The sequence below is a fragment of the Budorcas taxicolor genome, chromosome 5 (assembly GCF_023091745.1).
Source record: "Budorcas taxicolor isolate Tak-1 chromosome 5, Takin1.1, whole genome shotgun sequence".
Classification (NCBI taxonomy): Eukaryota; Metazoa; Chordata; class Mammalia; order Artiodactyla; family Bovidae; genus Budorcas; species Budorcas taxicolor.
This window is the reverse complement of record NC_068914.1, coordinates 125,979,994-126,000,771: the sequence shown is the minus strand read 5'-3', so window position 1 is coordinate 126,000,771 and position 20,778 is coordinate 125,979,994. Positions and strand designations below refer to the sequence as shown.

At 42.6% G+C, this 20,778-nt stretch overlaps 1 protein-coding gene and 1 pseudogene across 3 annotated transcripts in view; both read left to right on the top strand.

Annotated features, from left to right (window-relative positions):
• Positions 1 to 13,555: 13,555 nt before the first annotated feature.
• The window catches only part of LOC128048211 (histone-lysine N-methyltransferase SETMAR-like), a 40,860-nt pseudogene continuing 33,637 nt past the window's right edge, over positions 13,556 to 20,778 (top strand).
• PPFIBP1 (PPFIA binding protein 1) overlaps positions 20,559 to 20,778 on the top strand; it is a 199,401-nt gene continuing 199,181 nt past the window's right edge. For all 3 annotated transcript variants that reach the window (XM_052641467.1, XM_052641466.1, XM_052641465.1), the window contains exon 1: positions 20,559 to 20,671. The gene's annotated coding sequence lies outside the window, so the exon portion shown is untranslated. The remainder of the gene's footprint in view (positions 20,672 to 20,778) is intronic.

Here is a 20,778-nt window from a genome sequence, read left to right as displayed (position 1 = left end):
TAAACATGTGTTTGAACCTAGTTATAATGCTTTAAAATTTACAGTCTGAAACCGCAATTGCTTTTTAACCAACTTTTAATGTATCTGTACAATGGAGTACTATTCAACTATGAAAATATTGAAGTAGTGATACACATTATAACATGGATGACTCTTTAAAAATTATGCTAAGCAGAAGAAATCAGACACAGAAGGTCACCTGTTGTACAATTCCATCGATGTGAAATGTCCAGAACAGGCAGATTCATAGGGACAAGGTAGATGAATGGCTGAGGTTGAGGAGTGACTGCTAATGAGCACAGGATTTCTTCTAGAGTAAAGAAATGCTTTGGAATTTGACAATGATGATAGTTGCACAATCTTGTGAATCTATTAAATAATCACTGAATTTTACACTTTAACATGGTGGATTTTATGTTATATGAATTATATCTCATTTTTTTTTAATGTCATTTTCTTAATGAGACCTCTTAGGACTGTCATGTTTAAAATTGCAGTCCTCTCATCCTCTCCTTGTCCCTCCCAATTGTTCTCCTCTGTTCTATTTTTTTGCCGTGACTTCTAACATAATATATAATTTACTCATGTATCAGGTTTATTGTTTATCTGTCTCTTCCCACAGAAATGTAACTTCCACAAAAGCAAGAATCTAAAATGGGACTACTAGACACCACATTATCTATATGTATAATAACAGAAATTATTTGCCCATATGACCATGGCAATACTAGCAGCAGAATCACTAAGAAATATTTCCTCAAAATGATTCAGTTCAGTTCAGTTGCTCAGTCATGTTCAACTGTTTGGGACCCCATGGACTGCAGCACGCCAGGCTTCCCCATCCGTCAACTCCTGGAGCTTGCTCAAACTCATGTCCATTGAGTTGGTGATGCCATCCAACTATCTCATCCTCTGTCATCCCCTTCTCCTCCTGCCTTCAGTCTTTCCCAGCATCAGGTCTTTTCTAATGAGTTGGCTGTTTGTATCAGGTGGCCAGAGTGTTGGAGCTTCATTTTCAGCATCAGTCCTTCTAATGCATATTCAGGTCTGATTTCCTTTAGGATTGACTGGTTCAAAAGCATCAGTTCTTCGGTTCTCAGCTTTCTTCACGGTCCAACTCTCACATCCATACATGACTACTAGAAAAACCATAGCTTTGACTAGATGGACCTTTGTCAGCAAAGTAATGTCTCTGTGTTTTAATATGCTGTCTAGGCTGATCATAGCTTTTCTTCCAAGGAGCAAGCATCTTTGAATTTCATGGCTGCAGTCATGATCTGCAGTGATTTTGGAGCCCAAGAAAATAAAGTCTGTCACTGTTTCCATTGTTTCCCCATCTATTTGCCATGAAGTGATGGGACCGGACGTCATGATCTTAGTTTTCTGAAAGTTGAGCTTTAAGCCAGCTTTTTCACTCTCCTCTTTCACTTTCATCAAGAGGCTCTTTGGTTCTTCTTTGCTTTTTGCCATAAGGGAGGTTATTGATATTTCTCCTGGCAATCTTGATTCCAGCTTGTGCTTCATCCAGCCCAGCATTTTGCATGATGTACTCTGCATATAAGTTAAATAAGCAGGGTAACAATATACAGCCTTAATGTACCCCTTTCCTAATTTGGAATCAGTCTGTTGTTCCATGTTTGGTTCTAACTGTTGCTTCAGAATATTTAAAAGCTGAAGGGTAATAAGCTATGGATATCTGTGTGAGAAATATGTGCTAGAGAAGACTCTTGAGAATTCCTTGGACAGCAAGGAGATCAAACCAGTCAATCATAAAGGAAATCAACCCTGAAAATTCACTGGAAGGACTGATGCTGAAGCTCCGATACTTTGGCCACCTGATGCGAAGAGCTGACTCATTGGAAATGACCCTGATACTGAGAAAGACTGAGGGCAAGAAAGGGGTGACAGAGGAGGAGATGGTTGGATGACATCACTGACTCAACAGACATGAGTTTAAGCAAGCTCCAGGAGTTGATGAAGGACAGGGAAACTTGGCGTGCTGTAGTCCATGGGGTTGCAAAGAGTCGGACATGACTGAGTAACTGAACAACAGCAACAACAAGGGCGAGATGGTCAAAGTTTAAAATAAGGGGTAGGGCATCATGAGGGAGGAAAAAGATCTGTGAGAGGTTTGTACCTGAATAAAAGATTAAAGGGAAAAGAGGAAAACATGTTCTGTGTATGGCAGGTGAGTTTCCCAGTTATGCTAGCTAAAGTCATTCTTACAGAGCCTGAAACCATCCTAGGCTAGAGAGGAGAGAACAGATTGAGGCAACAAATGTAGTAAGATGTCCAGTTCTTACTGGGTCCCAAGGAAGCAAAATTAAATTAATTGGCCAGTGAAATTTCACCTAACATTGTACTGCTCACCTTGGATTAGGGCTGAATGAGACAGTATCTTCAAATCAAGGGTTCCCAGGTTTATGGCCAAGCAGAACTGGAGAAAGTTAGAAATTGCCCACAGGACACTTAGTTTGAAATGGGGGATGGTGTGTGTGAGGGTGGACCTGTTAGTTACCTAGGAGATTAGTTTCAATTTTCGTATAACTTCATGAAGTGTAAATCAATTAAGTTTTTGGTTTTTATGTGTTTTCTTTTCTAATTTCAGTTTTTGGATCTCTTTTTCTATCAATCATGGTTTTTAGGAGACTGATTAATATTCAGTGTCACAGAATAGTTACTAACCAAGTGTTACATGGTTTTTGTCTCAATTTGACTGCTTAGGATGATGGTTTTTTTCTTTATTTCTTTTAATTTGTAACTGATATTTTATTATTTTATTTTTGGCCATGTCACACAGCTTGTGGGATCTTAGTTCCCTGAACAAGGACTGAACCCAGCCCTTGGCAGTGAGACCACGGAGTCCTAACTACTGGGCCGCCAAGGAATTCCTGACTGATTTTATAGATACAGACTAATTTCTGATTACTTTGCCAACAAAGGTCCGTCTAGTCAAGGCTATGGTTTTTCCAGTAGTCATGTATGGATGTGAGAGTTGAACTGTGAAGAAAGCTGAGCGCTGAAGAATTGATGCTTTTGAACTGTGGTGTTGGAGAAGATTCCTGAGAGTCCCTTGGAGTGCAAGGATATTCACCCAGTCCATTCTAAAGGAGATCAGTCCTGGGTGTTCTTTGGAAGGAATGATGCTAAAGCTGAAACTTCAGTACTTTGGCCACCTCATACGAAGAGCTGACTCATTGGAAAAGACTCTGATGCTGGGAGGGACTGGGGGCAGGAGGAGAAGGGGACGACCGAGGATGAGATGGCTGGATGGCATCACTGACTCGATGGACGTTAGTTTGAGTGAACTCCGGGAGTTGGTGATGGACAGGGAGGCCTGGCGTACTGCGATTCATGGGGTCGCAAAGAGTCAGACACGACTGAGCGACTGAACTAACTAATTTTTGAGTGATGTTGCTTAACAAACAGGGCAAAGCACAAAATACTCTAGCAAAACCTCTCCATTCACTATTTCCCACTTCCTCCTCTTATTGCTCAGGTATCTACCCTTGTTTGATGTGACTCTGGATTAGAACCTGATCGACCAAGGCAATCATAGTGGCCCCAATCCCCTTGCCAGTGATTGGTTTAGATGTAAACATGTGATTCAATTCTGACCAATGAGATTTGAGGACTTATTTACTGCGGGGAGGAATGTTTCTGAGCAAAAGTTTTCTTTATCTTAAAAAAGGTGCTAAGTCACTTCATCATGTCAGACTCTTTGTGACCCTATGAAATATAGTCCAGCATGCTCTTCTGTCCATGGGATTCTCCAGGCAGGAACACTGGAGTGGGTTGCTGTGCCCTCCTCCAGGGGATCTTCCCTGGAGGGACGAACCCACTGCCTTACATCTGCATTGGCAGGTGGGTTCTTTGCAACTAGCACCACCTGGGAAGCCTGAAGGAAGAAAAGTGTGGTTTCTTTCGTTGTTATTATTTTAGGTGTCACTGTGTGTAAGTGAAATTTGGGTCTAGGTAAAGGATGAAACTAAGGGTACTTGAGTTAAGGGAGTTCTTTTAGTGATTGAACTACTGCTTTACCAAATGCCTGTGTTGTCTGTGTGGTTGTTTTGCTTTCCAGAATAAAAACAAGCAGTAGTGTCTATGGTGACATTTGAGTTTACTAAATGAAGAGCATTTGACTAATAAGCAGCCCCATACAAGGCCAAATATCCTACTGATGGCACTTGATGAGATCCAGGCATTTTCAAAACAATGCCAAATGTGATATTCTGACCACACTACACAGTTAAATTTCCTTCTTGTGGATACAAAAATAATTTGTTTCTTATTTTCATAATTTCCTCCTTGAGATATAGTCTGTGAGGCACTAAGGGGAAAGAGAAAAGTCTTTTCTGAAAGACCTCTGGCTTGGGGGTACTTTTAATGATACAAATTGCTTCCAAAGTGAGTGATGTTTTCTGTGCATTTGGAAAAGTGCATTGTTACTTCTCAGGTTGAGGTAATCTTTCCAGGAGAGATTATGGCTGATTGGAGAGAGAATACTCATGTGACTCTTGAGACCTTCACAGCCTGTGACATTCAAGCTCTCAGGTGCTTATGTGAAAGGTGCTGAGGAAGAGAGCAATGAATGCTTTTTGACTCCAGCATTAGGAGCACATGAACTCAACCCAACCTCCTTTGGTGGTCTTGCAGAAATGGCTACATTCAATTTTAGAGTAGATTAATTTCAGCAAAATTCTATCCTCTGTAGTGGTGGTGGTGGTGATGATTTAGTTGCTAAGCTGTGTCCAACTCTTTCAATCACAAGGACTGTAGCCCACCAGGTTCCTCTGTCTATGGGCTTTCCCAGGCAAGAATACTGGAGTGGGTTGCCATTTACTTCTCCAGGGGATCTTCCCAACCCAGGGATCAAACTTGGCGTCCCCTGTAATGGCGGGCAGATTCTTTACCACTGAGCCACCAAGGAAGCACATCCTCTTTAATACAAGAGCACAAATGTGAATAATTATAATATGAATAACAACAGTAACAATTATTGTTATTAATTAATAATATAGCATGAGATACTTAGTCAGTATCACTGACTCCTTGGACATAAATTTGAGCAAACTCCTGGAGATAGTAAAGGACAGGGAAACCTGGCGTGCTGCAATCCATGGGGTCACAGAGTCAGACACGACTTAGCAACTGAACAACAACAATAATATAACAAAATGTTAAAAAAAATGACAGTAAGAACAAGAGTCATGTTGTTTAGGAAATGGTTCCTATGATCCATGTACTGTGTTAAACACTTCACATGCATTTTATTATTTAATCCTTACAAGTATTTTGTGGCCAGGTATTGTTATCATCCTCATTTTTATACAGAAGGTAACTGAGGCACAGAGAGAATAAGTAGTGTGATCACAGTCCCATGATAATTGGTAGAGGCAGGATTCGAATCTAGATCTGTCTGGCTACAATAATCCTTTTCATGTGACACACAGCCCCTCAAAACTAGATTGTAAGCTCTGTGAGAGCTTAATGAATCAATGAATTAACATTTGTTGTGTCAAGCACAGCTTCCACCAGTACTGAAGCTTCCACATACCACCTGCCGTGATCCCCCTCTCCAGCATCATGTCCACCATTGATCACTACTCCCAGGAGTCATGTCGATGCAAAGGTCATTGATGTACTCTTGGAACAGCCAGTGGTCCACTCTTCACCCAGCCTGTCTGGTGGCCACAGATACTGAGCCATTCCAGGGACTACAAACTTTTCTGCTTCCTTCACTGTCTACTGCCCACACTGAATCTTCTTCAGGAAGCCAAAGCAAGTCCAGTGACTTTGTCTAGTACTTAGGGCCTCTCTGCACCAGAGAGTAAGATTGGACCTTCCTTTCTCATTTTCTGGGCATGAAGCCACACAGTATCTGTCTTAATCTGGAATCTTGTGTTCTCTTTAGCTTCTAGCTGGTGAACTGGCCACATGCTCAAAATTCAGATTTGGTCCCACGACTCATTTTCCTTTGGAAGAGCTTTTGCTAAATGTGATTGATAGACGAGCAAAGCAAATGGTTGACTGTCTTTTTTAATAGTAGAGGTTTAACAGGTGGAAGGCAATGGTATACCTAGATAATATTGGCTAAAAGACTAAAGATGTTTATTTTTTTATAATTTTATTTACTGGATATCGAGGTCTTTGCTGTTGTGCAGGCTTTTCTCTAGTTGCGGTGGGAAGGCTTTTCATTTCGGTGGCTTCTCTTACTGTGTAGCACAGGCTCTAGGGCATCTGGGCTCCAGTAGCTGCAGTTCCTGGGCTCTAGAGCACAGCTTCAATACTTGTGGTGCACTGGTTTAGTTGCTCAGCAGCATGTGGAATCTTCCTCGACCAGGGATGGAACCAGTTTCTCCTGCACTGGCAGACGGGTTCTTCACCACTGAGCCACTAGGGAAGTCCAATCAGAACATTTATTACCTCATGTGATGAATTATCTGCAGCTAAGGTGATTAATTAAGCAGCTCAGTAATATCAGTGTTTTGAATCACCTTATCTTACATTTTCTTGACTTTCCCCTTTTGGTCTCAAGGTGGTTACTTCAAACATGTCCCCATGATACAATGCAGAACAGAAGAAAACAACAGAGGAAAAAAACATCTTTCCCAGAAATTCCCAGCAGACTTCCTCTTGGGAACCCTTGGCCAGACTAGATCACAGGCTCCAACAAACCAATTACGGTCCTGATCTGCCACCCTCCACACTCCCCTGTACTTGTGAGCACAACAAATACTCATCCTGTGCAGCTGTCACCAGTGAATTTCCTCCAAAGAAACTCCAGATATACAAAAGGTTACTGTTTATCTCTGGCTAGAGGGATTGCAAGTGATTTTCCTTCTTCAGAAGATTTTATGCAGTGAACATGTATTACTTTTAAAAAAGATTTCATCTTAAAACAATTTCAAACTTATTGATAATTTGCTAAATGAGTAATCCTACATATCATTTACCCAATTCACCAATATTTAACATTTTGCCACTATTTGTTTTATTAATTTCTTTCTCAATAAATTTTCTGAACCATTTGAAAGCCTTCCCATATCATTCTTTCTACTCTATAATAATTGAATATATATATCCTAAAGACAAAAATGCTCTGTTCCAGAGCAACAGTATGGTTATAAAATTTAGGTAATCTAACATCGATACATTACTTTAATCTACTATCCATATTCTAATCGTCAGCTGTCCTTTACAGAAATTCTCTAGCAGGATCTAGTTCAAGGTCATATATAACTTGTCTTATTTGTTCATCTGGATGGCTTTCTCAGGTTTCTTTGTTTTCCATGCCACGGACATTTTTTAAGAGTAGGCAAATTATTTTGCATTATGTCCTCAGTTTAGGTTTGTTTAATGCTTCCTCATGATTAGATTCAGATTTATGCACTGGAGGCCAGGATATTACCGAAGTGTTAATGTATCTTCAGTGTATCTTATCTTTAAGCATATCAAGTCCAACTGGTCCTCATTGGTGATGCTAATTTTAATCAGTTGGTTAAGATGTTGTCTGGTTTACTCACAGATATAAGAATTTCTTCATATTTTCATAATTTAATAAAAATAATATGTCATGCTCTTGGTTGTACAAAGAACATTCTGTATACCCTATCAACGATCGCTGAGTTTGAGAAATAGAATGGGGCTTTAAAGCATCAAGTTGCAGAGAAGAGACTAAGGTGTGAGGAGGTTAAGTAACTTGCCCAATGTTAGTCTCTAAGACCAGAGCATACTCTTGTCTGAGGTCTGCCACCCTTGCCATCCCACTATACCTGGAAGCAAAGCACAACAAAAGCTTTCCTGGCCCACCTGTCACCAAAGAACCTTTCCTTGGAAAGAAGAAATCTGGTGGCTCCCCTCCTTGCCACTCTGTACTATAATACTCCCAGGTCTTCCGCCCAGAGTCCAGATCTGTTCACATTAAAACACTATCCATGTCTAAACTAGAAATGAATTTCCTGTTTTATCATTAAATGAGTTACCTTACTCTCCAGTTATCTCAGCAAACTTCTCACTGCTTACTGCTTACAGCTTGGAGCTGGTAAAAGAATGAGATAAAGAGGCTACACTCTGGTATGCTGGTTCCACTCCAAAGAGGTGCCTTTGTGTGAGTAGAAGAGCAATGTGATTCTTTTTTTTTTTCCTGGCTAGAATCAGAGTTAACTGTGCTATTTTGAAACCTACCAAAGGCAGAGACCGTCCAAGAACCTGTAATTGTAGAGAGGGACTGTCTTTTCTGGCAGTGGTGTCTGGGTGTGCAGGTTGTAAAAGTCAGGAGGGGCCCAGCAGTAGATTCAGTGCCAGGAGAGCTGAGGTTTGGACCCAGCGCTATCATTATACTAATATAGCTCCTGCATTGCCATGTTGTTCAGCCAGAGCAAGTACTGACCTTTCAGTACCTCTGATTTTCCTCCTGGTGGTAAGAAGAATCAATCTTACAGATTTATACGGGCGTAAATATTTATATGGGCCCTTCACTGGTGGCTCAGGCAGTAAAGAATCTGCCTTCAATGTAGGAGAATCTGGTTCAACCCCTGAACTTAAAGATCCCCTGGAGAAAGGCATGGCAATCCACTCCAGTATTATTGCCTGGAAAATCCCATGGACAGAAGAACCTGGTGGGCTACAGTCCATGAGGCCTCAAAGAGTCAGGCATGACTGAGTGACTGAGTGCTGGCGTGCACGTATACACACACACACACACACACACACACACACACACATTTATACAGGTATTTGTGAAGACAAGTAGAGCAGAGTGAATGAAACGAATTGTATACCCTTTTGCAATTCAGATGCAGCAGTCCTAATCATCCCTTAGAATATGAGGAAATTTGCAGATAGAGTATTTAGAGAGATAATAAAGTTAAAATGAGGTCATTGTGTGTGTGTGTGTCACTCAGTTGTTTCCAACTCTTTGTGACTCCATGGACTGTAGTCCACCAGGCTGCTCTGTCCATGGGATACTCCAGGCAAAAATACTGGAGTGGATTATCATTCCGTTCTCCACGGGATGTTCCCCACCCATGAATAGAACCTGGGTCTCTTGCATTATAGAAAGATTCTTTACTATCTGAGCCACCAAGGAAGCCCAAAATGAGATCATTAGGGTGGGCCTTAATCTCAAGACCAGACTTCCCTGGTGGCTCAGACGGTAAAGCATCTGTCTACAATGCGGGAGACCTGGGTTCCATCCCTGGGTCAGGAAGATCCGCTGGAGAAGGAAATGGCAATCTACTCCAGTACTATTGCTTGGAAAATCCCATGGACAGAGGAGCCTGGTAGGTTATAGTCCATGGGGTTGCAAAGAGTTGGACACGACTGAGTGACTTCACTTTAATCCCAAGACCAATTGATGATACAGAATGCAGCCATCTACAAAACAAAAAGAAATGCTTCAGAAGAAACCAGTGCTGTCGATACCTTGATCTTAGACTTCTAGCCTCCAGAATTGTGAGAATTCTAGGACTAAAGCTCTCAGTGAACATGAATGGTGATCAAGAAAGATGTTCAAAGTTTAACATTAAATGTCTTGCCTGAGATGAGCTCCAGGATCAAAAGAATAGTTTGTTTTCTTTATTTATGGCCAAGGAACCATCAGTCAGGAGGAGCAGAGAGTGTGTGTGTGTGTGTTGGGGTGGGGACAGTGGAAGGGGAAAGGGACAGGGATATCTCAGAGCTGAGAGACTCTGCTAGGGTGAACGGTGCAGACTGTCTGATAATTTGCTTATTTATGGTCTTAGGATCTCTGCTGCAGGGCATGAAATTTCTTTCTCCTCCCGTCTCTCTCTTCCTGCTCCCGAGGAAGTATGCTCCACTGAAAGTGGCATTTGAATCCCCAGAGCTTCTGTATTGCTGCCTGACTTTCTGACAAAAGTGTTATTATTTCCACACATATGACTCTTTTACTCTATAAATAAATAAAGCTTTAGAAGGCAACTGAACACAACCCTAATGCCTAAAATAGGGCAAGACAAATAAAGCTGATCCTCATGAATTTAATCCTCATTAGGAGGTAAAGAAAGTCATGGGATTCTGAGTGGCACTTTGGAAAGGGGCAGATAATTTCTTTGACATATTCATTACCTTTTGAAAGCCAGCTGGTTTGAATGGATTAGAATAAAATGCTCAACACTAATATTTTTTCAAGCAATAATATCATATAGAAATAATTTCTGGTATAAGACATAAAATTCTTAATCTTCTGAAGTATTTCAGTAGATTTCAATTTTTGGTAAAATAATCCTTCTTAAAGCAGGGTCAAATCTAGGTTCCAATACTTTTTCTTCTTAACATGATGCTGGAATCACTGATTCATAATATGCATTGATTGCCCTTTTGGTAGCAAACCTTAGACCTTTTCAGATGAATCCTACTAGAAAACTGAGTCTGTCCTTGGACAAGTGGTCACTCTCACAAAGATACTCAATGAAAGCAAATTGGGGTTGATTGAGAGAAGGCTTTATTTTTAAGGAAGAAAGAAGATGGTAGTAAGATATATCCTGACTTTGTTCTCATTGTAATTAGGATACATCTAAAACTCTTTTAAGGCCCTAAGTGAGCTGGCTGCTGCTATGAGAGGTGGTAGAAAGATAAAGCAATATTTAAGCTCCTTTTCCTTTGGCCTTTGTTCATTGTCCCTGTAATCACAGGCTCTTCATTCTAGTTGCTTAGAGAAGGAATGAGGTAGAACAGGGTCATGTAATTAATATAATCATATTTAATTAATATGTAATGATAATTACATGTTGAAAACAAATATGTTCTGAAATTCCCACAGCATGTGGCAAAATATACCTCCAAGACAGAGGCTGGCCCACCATAGTATCAAAAAGGAACAGGATTTAGAGACAAACAGTGATCAGTCTTGATCACTAGACCACTTCTTCAGAACTTTTATCTCATTTCAGAATAAAAACACTTCACTTGCCCCATTTATTCCAGGGAAGGTAAAATGCTCTCATTTATTATCTCATTTGAAGTCATGGTATTAGCCTCTTTCAAGTGGGAAGGCATTAGAGCATGATCAGTTTATCTCGGGTGACAGAGTTTTAGCGTGAGTTCCTGGGGAATGAAGGAAAAGCCAGGGAATCATTGGACCACCAAGCCTGCCCATGGTTAGGGATTCAACAGGATCTCTACATGTCTATCATCCTTGTAACTCTGCTTCTCTCTCAGCATAGACTCTAATACCAAACTGGGTTGAGTCATATTACTTCCTACTATGTGACCTCTGGTGTGCATGCATGCTAGGTCATGCTTGGTTGGACTTCAGTCATGTCCAACTCTTTGCAACCCTGTGGACCGTAGCCCGACGGACTCCCCTGTCCATGGGATTATCCAGGCAAGAATAACAGAGTGGGGTGCCATGCCCTCCTCCAGGGATTTTCCCATCCCAGGAGACTGAACCCGAATCTCCTGGATCTCTTGCATTGGCAGGCAGGTTCTTCATCACCAATGCCACCTGGGAAGCCTGTGACCTTGGGGAAGCTATTTAAACTCTCTGGCTTAGTTTCCACACCTGTGAAATGGAAACAGACTTCACAGGTTTGAAGTTAATATATTTGAAGCATTAAAAACAGTACCAGGCACACAGAAATTGGAATTTCCTATTATCATTATCAGTTTTATTATTGTTGTTATATTTTTTATTACTTCTGTAACTACTGTCCACTGCCCTCACGGTGTCTACCGCTTCATCAGATTACTACCTTCTCTGTGTGAGACTCTTTTACCCACTTTTTTGTGAGACTCTCAGCATCCATCCCTTTCTGCTTTATGTTTTACTTGAGTGACTTTCTTCTGACCTCATTTTCTTTATATCATGTTTCTAGTTATTCATGCTTCTGTTTATTGCCTTCATTCTGCAGGCCCCTTTGCTCTTTTTCTGCTCTACTCTATCATCTGGTTTTGTTTTCTTTTTAAAGATTTATTTACTTATTTTATTTTTGGCTGCACTGGATCTTTGTTGTTGCACGTGGGCTTTCTCTAGTTGCCAGGGTGAGTGGGAACCACTCTTTGTTGGGTGGAGTGGGCTTCTCATTGTGGTGGCTTCTCTTGTTGCGGAGCATGAGCTCTAGGGTGCTCTGGCTCAGTAGCTGTGGCACACAGCTTAGTTGCCCTGGAGCATGTGAGATCTTCCCAGAAGTGAAGTGAAGTGAAAGTCGCTCAGTCATCTCTGACTCTTTGTGACCCCATGGACTGTAGCCTGCCAGGCTCCTCTGTCCATGGAATTCTCCAGGCAAGAATATTGGAGTGGACTGACATTCCCTTGATCAAACCCGTGTCCCCTGCATTGGCAGGCAGATCCCTAACCACGGACCACCAGGAAAGCCACTATCATCTGGTTTTCTATGTGTCTCACATGCAATGTCTTGAGAGAGGATTTGATAGGGCTCCCTAGGAAATATTCAGTACAGAGCTCTGCAGAAGAGTCCTATGCTTGTTTGTCCCAGGCTGCTGCCAAGTTTATACTGGATTGTTTTGATTTGAGTGGGCGTCTATGGTCCAACCTGTACTGTTCACGGTGGTGAGGGTCTCAGGATATTAACTGAGAATCCTGTGTGTAGGGAAACATTTTAGACTCCTCCAGAAGAAGGGTATGGAGAAGGAGATGGCAACCCACTCCAGTGTTCTTGCCTGGAGAATCCCAGGGACGGTAGACCTGGTGGGCTGCCGTCTATGGGGCTGCACAGAGTCGGACACGACTGAAGCGACTTAGGAGCAGAAGAAGGGTAGTCTCATTCAGAGTGTCATGGCACCACTCTGAATGCATTTTTTTCTTTAGAATTATTGCTATCCCATTTATAGATGAAAAACTGAAACTCAGAAATGTCAAGTGGTCCTAGGTCTTATAACTCAGTGTACATGAAGTGCTTTATTTAATTTTGCCAAATAAGAGGTGCTATTTTTTACACTTCCTTTATTTAAGAATGCGTGATGATCTTTTTCAGAGACGGCATCTTGTAATGTAAAAGGTAGTTTTTCTATGGCTATTCTGTTACATCTAATTCAGAATTTAAACAATGTAGGGTCACATGGAGATTATATAAGGTAAAATAAGAGGGAAGAGATTTAAAGTATTTTAAACACACAGAAGTGATAGCCGTCATAATTCCTCTTTGCTTCTTGCATACCTTAACTAGTTTAACAAACCACAGTACTAATTATCTGGCAATTCAGATGTTACACAATCAGCATTCATCAGTGGAAAGGCTCTTCTGGAGATAGAATCTGAAAGAGCAAGGGAAAGTAGCAGAGAAACATATTTTTTATAGGATTTGAGTGATAAGATGCTCCAGCCTGAAGATTAGTTTATCAGCAACTTGTTTCAACTTGCAAGAAAGTTCCTTTAATGAAAACATTTGTCTAAAACAGTTGTCCCATCCTCATCTTATATCTGTTTTAGCTAAAACTCATTCCTCTTAATCCTTGTAGATAGAGGCTTCTGGATTGAAGTCTGACATGCCATTTTAAAATATAAATTCTAGTTATGTAGAAGAATTCTAGTTAAAGATTAGGAGAGACTAAATAAAGCAACAGTAACTTAATGATGATCCAGGTGAAAAGGTAAGTAAGGAGGAATTAATGGGTCAGTTGGAGGCCTGGGCTTCCCTTGTGGCTCAGCTAGTAAAAAATCTTCCTGCATTGAAGGAGACCTGGGTTTGATCCTTGGTTTGGGAAGATCCCCTGGAGGAGGGAAAGGCTACCCACTCCAGTATTCCAGCCTAGAGAATTCCACGGACTGTATAGTCCCTGGGGTCGCAAAGAGTCGGACACAGCTGAGCAACTTTCACTTTTGCTTGGAGGCAAGGTCCAGAGAATGGGGCACACCACTACGTCAAACTAGACACATTTTGATTAGTAGTGAGCTATGATATATTATTTGAAAAATGAGCCTTAGTTATATTGTAGCAGGTGAAAAATCTAGGTGGGAGTTACTGGTTATGAGTAATGCCCTATTGTTGATCGAGCATGTTCCCAGGACCTCTAAAGAAGTCTGTGCACAGTGCATGTTGGGAGGAAGAAATGGCAGTGACTTGTCACCCCAGGAAAGACCTGACAGCCTGCAAAAAGGCTTGACTTGCTTGGGAAGAATGCTATGCAGACCATCCGCCTGGAATGGAAAATAAGAATTACTATTATATACTGAATGGTCCAACTCTCCATCCTGTTGACCTCTCTTTGAATAGAGGAATCAGACACACTTTTATGAAACTGAATTAACTGTATTTATAAATGGGATGGATTGTTTAAAGGAGTTTTAATTTGTTCAACTGAACCATTAATTGAACATTAATCAAATACCATGAGAAGAAATAGTTTCTATTTTTAGTTTAAAATTTTCCTTTTATAAATAGAATAATATAATGGGGATGTTGAATGTAACTAGGTATTTAGATTTCTCTGGTGGGTAATCAAAGAAACCACCACAACCTGGATTGCAAGGAAAGAGTGATTAAAATAAGACTGCTGGGACTTCCTGGCCATCCAGTGGTTAAGACTTGGCCTTTCAATGCAGAGGCTGTGGCTTCAATCTCTTGTCAGGGAGCTAAGCTCCCACGTGACTCATGGCCAAAAAGCAAAATATTAAAATAGAAACAATATTGTAACAAACTCAATAAAGACTTAAACAATGGTCCACTTAAAAATGTTTAAAATAAAATAAGACTCTGCTTGGATTGAGATGTTGGGCCTATTTCTAACCTGTCCTCCATGGGCAGGCAGGGAATGGGGAGGAGAACTGGGCTCATAAATGCCAGTGGTGACAGCTGAGCAGTAACTCAGTGTTCAGCTGAAGGATATTAAAATGGTATCTGGGTTATCACCAACATCGTGCATAGAATCAGACAGAATAAGCGGCAATTTCCTCTAAGAAGGAATTCTAAAGCTAAGCTTGTTTCATCTGAATTTGGGTTCATGATTTATACCATGTGTTCAACCCCCTCTATGTTTGGCAGTGTGACTAGGATGAGCACAATTTGAGGTACCCAGGTCCTCTAGGATCATACTAGTGGGGGTTTTTCTTGAACTTCTAAAGATACAGCCTACAGTAGGTTAGAAATCTTAATCAAAAGGCAGCTTCATTCATTCATTTGGTGAATTTTATTGAATGTCCATAGGATGATGAATGGTTCTAAATTCTATAAAGAACATAAGGATGAAGAAAATTGACATCTTGCCCTTAACTGTAAGGCACTTACAGTCAGTGAGAGCCATAAGCCATATATAAAAGTAATAGTACAATTGTTTTCTGTCCTAAGATAAAGGAAGATGTTTACTAATGACTCATTATGTGTCAGGTAACGTGTTCTGTTATCTTGCATATGACATCAGATCATCACATCCACCCTGGGAGGTGGACTTTAGTAGAAATGGACAAGGATCTTTCTTAACTGAGAAAGATTCTTAGAGAATATGGGTACAAAGTCATGTATTTGCAGAGTGCGTGAGTATGAAGCAGAGTAGACAATACATTCAGAAAGGTAGGTTGGTGGCCACAATGTAAGGATCTCTGGATGACAGAGAGGGGTTTGGGTGACGTTCACTTGTTCTGAAAGTACCAAGAGTGGTCATGACTGCTTTGGAGAGCCAAAGATGGAAGCCTATAAAGACCAGTCAGCGAAGGACATAACCTTTATGCGTGGGGTCAGCCTCTACTGGTATCTGTTTCTAAACAAACTTTGGGCCTGTACCGGCTTGGGGGTGGGAAGAACAGAAAAAGCCAGGCTGTTCTCTGCTACTCCAGGGCACAGAGCTGAAAGAGAGCAGATTGTGGACAATCAGTGCTTTGGAGAGATAAAGAAAAGATGGCTTGCAGTCAAGGAGACCTTGGTTTTCATCCCAGTTCTGGATGTCCTAGAGCAATTTACTTATGTAACCATGCTGAACCTTTGATTCCTTGTGTTAAAATGGGGCTAATGACACTCACCTTATAGGATGGTTGTGAGGATTAAAAGAGACACAAGACAGAAGTCTTTGGGAAAATAGTCAGAAAAGCAGGATATGGGTTTCCAGGAGAAAGAATTTCAGTGGTGGTACGTTCTCTCAGCTTGTGTGCCCCTTGTTGCCAGAAAAATTCAGAAGGCCACTTGTCAGGACCACAGTAGAAAGGGATCTGGCATCCAATAGGTGGTTATATCAGATGACCTTTAGGGTCCATTTCAAGTTCTAGTGTTGTTCTCTGCAGGCTTCCCCCCCCCTGCTTTCACAGTGTCCCCTTCCCAACCCCACAGTCATTATTATCTGACAAAACTCTTAGGTACTATAGGTCAGGCTGATCATAGGAATAATTTGACAGAAAATACATATCTAGATCCTCAGAGTTAATTGGTGTTGAAACCACAGGAGCTGTAAATGAACTTTTCCATTAAATAAGTTAAGATCCAGGATAATGGGTAGACTCTGGGTACTTGCGCATCGGGCATCCTATTTTGCTCCCCGCAATGTCCTGATTTTGGGGGGCTTCCTCAAGATACCCAGAGGCCAGCAGTTTCCATCTGTTTATCGAAGAGTTAGATCTCTTTGCAAAATGAAGCACTAGAGTGAAGCCTGAATGAATGGATGGGCTTCCCAGGTGGCACTAGTGGTAAAGAACCTTCCTGCCAATGCAAGAGACATAAGAAACGCAGGTTCCACTCCTGGGTCAGGAAGATTCCCTGGAGGAGGGCATGGCAATCCACTCCAGTATTCTTGCCTGGAGAATCCCATCCCATGGACAGAGGGGGCTGGTGGGTTACAATCCATATAGGGTCTCAAAGAGTCGGACAAGACTGAAGTGATTTTGCATGCTTGCAAATGTATTGATAGAATAGCTATGAGCTGTAACTCTAATTAAGGGGGAGGGGAGGGAGCGGTGGGGAGGAGGCTGAAATCTCACCCACTGGGTTCCTTTCTCACCCACTCTGGAACCGCTGGTCGGAACACTACTGCTCCAGCCCCGGCCTATTTGCTGTTTTCCTCTTGAGTCTTCTGTTTTCTGGACACAGATGACAGCTGTTATCACTCCAGCTGCAGAAGGGATGGGAGGCAACTTCCTGTTATTCTATCCTGCCATCCCTGTGGGGGTGGGACAGTCCCTCCCCCATCTCCTGCTGCTGGCTGTAGAATGTGAGCCAGGCAGGCTTCCTATGACTGGGGCTGGAAGAATGACTGGTAGCCATCCAGCCGCTGTTGGAGAGCATCTGGGAGAGCAAGGCAGAGCAGGCTCCAGACAAGTGGGTCCCTGACTGAGGGACAAGGAGGAATGGGTGGCTAAGAGGCAGGTTAAGTGGTTGGTGCAGAAAATGCCTGAGGCCGTGAAGGGTTGCATGAATAGTGGGAGAGTAAGAAGAGGGGATTGTTGCCAGGACATTAAGATTGAGAGAGGGAAATGGGGAGAGATAGTTAAGGTAGCTCAGCTGGTAAAGAATCCACCTGGAATGCAGGAGAGTCCTGTTTGATTCCTGAGTCGGGAAGATCCCCTGGAGAAGGGACAGGCTATCCACTCAAGTATTCTTGGGCTTCCCTGGTGGCTCAGACGGTAAAGAATTGCCCTGCAATGCGGGAGACCTGGGTTCAGCTCCTGGGTTGGGAAGATCCCCTGGAGGAGGGCATGGCAACCCACTCTAGTATTCTTTCCTGGAGAATCCCCATGGACAGAGGAGCCTGGCAGGCTACTATCCATAGAGTTGCAAAGAGTCGGACATGAGTAAGTACAGCACAGTTAAGTAGTTATGGCTTCTAGCTATGAGATTGTTTGGGGTTGGGTGCATTTAAGGAAGGGAGCAGGGTTAGAGGTGATCTGCTAACCCATTTTCCATCCTATATTTTTATTGAATGTTCTTCTTGAATTGGGGGTAAGGAATACAGAGGTATTAGGCATGGGCAGCCTCCTCAGAGTCTGGGAAGATAGGAAATGAATATAACTAGTCCATGGGGTCACTAAGAGTCAGACATGACTGGGTGACTTCACTTTCACTTTTCACTTTCATGCATTGGAGAAGGAAATGGCAACCCACTCCAGTGTTCTTGCCTGAAGAATCCCAGGGATGGCAGAGCCTGGTGGGCTGCCATCTATGGGGTCGCACAGAGTGGGACACGACTGAAGTGACTTAGCAAGGAAGCAAGACATAGATAACCATACATTAACACATCTATACAACTTCAGTAAGGATTTTAACAACCTTTGATGTGAGTATTATTAGTCCCATTTTATAAAAGAGGTGATTAGGTTTCTGATGGATATTTTAATGACCAGGTCTTCCCAGGTGGCGCTAGTGTTAAAGAGCTTGCCTGCCTATGCAGGAGATGTGAAAGACGCAGTTTCCATTTCTGGGTCAGGAAGAGCTCCTGGAGGAGGAAATCACAACCCACTCCAATATTCTTGCCTGGAGAATCCCAAGGACAGAGGAGCCTGGAGAGCTACAGTCCACGGGGTTGCAAAGAGTTGAACATGACTGAAGCAACCTAGCACAGCACACCACAAAGTTACACAGCAAGCAAGTGCAGAACTAGACAATGGACCCCTTTTTCTGTCCACTGTAGGGCACAGCAAGGACAAGGACTTAAGGCTTTGAGAGAAGGGGATCAAAAGGTAAAAATTTCCACTTACACAATAAGTAAGCCATAGAGATGTAATGTACAACATGGTAACTATAGATAATAATACAGTATTACATCTTTGAAAGTTACTAAGAGAACATATCTTAAAAACTCTCAAAACCAAAACAAAACACTTCACAAAGCTCTCCCAAACAGAAGAGTGGGGATTCCAGGTAGGCCAGTAGGTGAGATGCAATCAAGAATCTGGGAGTAGACCAGTTTGAAGTGAAATGTTTCCCAGGAGTGAAGGGGGTGACAAGGTGGGAAAGGTGCAGAGAGCCCAGATAAGAGAGTTTTAAATGGCCAGCAAAGAACTGCATGGCAAGAGGGACCTGATTTGGAAGAGGAAGATGCTGACAGCAAAACCAAACAGGGTTTTAGCAAACTCATTTGGAAGTAGTGCATAGAAGGACTTAGAGCTGGAGGGAAATGGATTCAGTAAAGTTAGGAGCTTGGAGCAGTGTAGGCTTGACAAACAGCACAATGTTGATAATATAGAAATTGGTCTGTGAGAGCAGTTGCTGGGGTTGGTGGATTTTTTTTTTTTTTGTTTGGCATTATATGTGTGTAGATTGTGGGCAATCACTGCTCTAGAGAGAAGAAATAGCTTCAGAATCCAATAAACCTTGGTTTCAACTGCAGTTCTGGAGCAATTTACTTATGTAACCTTGCTGAGCCTTTCATTCCTTTATGTTGAAATGGGGCTAATGACACTCACTTTACAGGATGGTTGTGGGAATTAACTCAGACACACTGGTGGACTCTGTGCATCCCTTCTACAATTTGTGGCAGAATGGCAAAATAAACACGTCCTCATCCATCAAAAAAACAAACAATAAAAATGAAGAGAAAGTCAGTAATCAGTGCATTGTAATTCCAGAAGATGACGGATAATCTATCTTTATCTCGTATAAAGACGGCCACGTTTCACAATTCAGTCCTGCCTTGGGGCAGTTATTAGGCAAACTGAAAGACCCATTTCCTGAGAATCTCTCTGTTCTGTTAGCCAGGGTATAGCCTGATGGCTGCCAGGGTAAATGTTAGTTAATTCTTAATTGATAGCTCAGCCACTGCAATTGATTCCATTCAACAATAATTATTCTCCTGTGGCTTGTTGAACTCAATTGTGAGATTTCCACCCCTTTTCAGTTGTGTATAAAAACAGCAGCCCTGAGGTCTTTAAAAAAAGGTAAACAGTAATTTTTATTACTTCAGAGGTTCAATTTTATTTGCCTGGAAGCTCGCGTGCTGTGATTTTCGTCACTAAAAGCAAAAGCAAACCGCATGGTCGATAACGCCCCAGGGTTAACAATCTAGAGCTGGGTCGCAGTTTCTAGGATTGTCCTCCCTATCTTCTCGAAGAGCTTTTGAAGTTCTAAATTTCCCGTTCTAAGGGAACGCCCAGCAACCCTAAGATAAAAGGGGAGCTGAGCGAGCTGGCGGTTTCCTTTATTTGTCTGACTTCAAGCTAGCCATTTTCTGCTGCACGCGCCGCGGGACTCGGACTTGCCCGTGACACACAGGCGACAGTTTTTCCTTCAAAGGGGGGCTTGGATAGGTTAGTTTCGTTTCTGACCTGGGGGATTGGGAAATGCGCCAAGAAAAGTTTAAAACACCACCTGCAAGGATCTTCCTCGTACCATGATTCTCCTTCCCTTACAGATAGCAGGAAAGGCAGCATTTTTTTCCATCAACACCCACTTCCAGCCCAGCGCCGGGCTCAGAGAGGAATGTGTAAAATTAGTGGGCTCCTCTGAGTGACAGTCCGAGGGCCCAATCAGCGCGAACCGCGGCGCGCCGACGCCCCTCCCGCGCGCTCTCTTTGGCTCTTTCCCGCGGGGAGGGAGGTGGGAGGGCGCGAGGGAGGGGAGGTACCTGGGACTGGGAGTGATGTCAGCTCCCAGCTCGGTGCTTGCCCGGATTCCTGACATGGTGTAGGGCCGAGAGGGTGGGGAAGGCGGGAGCGGGGCGAGAGAGGACTCGGGGCAGCCAGCCTGCGGCGGGGCCGGAGTGCCGGCGCTTTGAACTCCGGGCGAAGGTGAAGCACAACTTTTGCAACTCGTGCTGGCGGCTCTCCTCCCCCCAGGTAAGGGCGCTTGGCTCCTCTCGGGGACCGGAGTGTAGTGGCACCGTTGTGTGGTTGCAGCTGCTCCTCCTTTTCACCGCCCGATTTTCTTTTCCAGCTCACTCCAG